This window comes from Verticillium alfalfae, genomic scaffold (genome assembly GCF_000150825.1).
Source record: "Verticillium alfalfae VaMs.102 supercont1.17 genomic scaffold, whole genome shotgun sequence".
Classification (NCBI taxonomy): Eukaryota; Fungi; Ascomycota; class Sordariomycetes; order Glomerellales; family Plectosphaerellaceae; genus Verticillium; species Verticillium alfalfae.
Genome location: NW_003315022.1, coordinates 248,978 through 250,298, shown reverse-complemented (window position 1 = coordinate 250,298; position 1,321 = coordinate 248,978).

The window sequence follows — 1,321 nt, the reverse complement described above, 5'->3', positions numbered from 1 at the left end:
GGACAGTATCGACTTGTCATTCGCCCCCCAAGTTGGCTGATTGGTTCTGTTTATGTGGCTATGGCTGAATTCAGTATTCAGGGCTGGCAATCCAACTTCCGCACATACTGCCTGATTCCCGACTGGTCTATTCTCGGTGACGAACTACGTGTGGCCCTGGTCGCGGACGACTTCTCGGCCTTGAAACGTTCGCTTCACACTCACAAATTGTCTATATGGTCTCAAGACAAGATAGGCCTTTCACTGGTAGCGGTAAGTAGTCTGGAGCGAGAACGAGATTCTGAACTTCACTCTCCGATCCTTGTCCATCCCCGTCGCTAACCAGGCATGACAAAAGCTCGCCACCGTTTCCCGGTTCCCCAAAATTCTACGAGAGCTGCTCGAACTTGGATCAGAGTTAACTTCCGACCTGGTCCAATATTTGGCGGAGCACGTTTTGGATCTCGTGTATCCGGGAAGTAAGTATTTCATGACGGAACTATCCCTTCAATTTACCCAGTAAGCCACATCCCTGGTCGAAAACACAACTTTCTAGTGCTGCACCTTCTCACAATGTGATCCAGGGCTTTTCATGCTGATGAAGTCCGACGAATTGGATTTCGAACATAAACGGATGATCGATTATCAACAGCAACGACGTTTGGACACCTTTCGTATATCGACTCACTACATGCCACCGGATAGTTCACGATATGACATAGCTGATCTGCTTATTTTGACATTTCTTAAATACAAAGCATCCTACAACGCGAAGCCTTTCTTGGAACATTTCCTCCCGGGGCTTTCACTTGCCGAAAGACTTGACATAGCTCGAGCTGTGTCCCTATTGCAGCAAGGACTGCATTTAAGAGTTGGAGAAGTCACTCGGTTTTTACCCGAAGCACGCCCAAATACCCATACAGGATCACCAAGGGCCAGTCTAGACTCCAAAGAATTCAACGCTTGCAAGCGTCGTTTGGTCCTTCATCTAGCGGCCCGCAACTTTCGGCTGTCATATTCTGGGTATTTGCTTCAGTCAGATTCGGATTACTGGAGCGAAACGATTTGCAACTTACTCATGCGTCAGGACACCGAACTGTCGTCTCTCGAGCCATACAATGCATTCAGCAACCAGATATCAAGAGTACCACTAACCCCCGCTTCTCACCTACCTATGTGCGGTACTAGAGGTAGAGGCGCACCAGTATGATGAGACGGAAGGCTGTGTTGAGGAATCATTGGCTCAAGCGCTCTTATCCTGGCTTAGACTAGTCAAGCACGCGGGTATAATCTGTACACGTATGGGAGAGAAAGTGCAAGGAAACAGGTCCTGTAAGCCTTT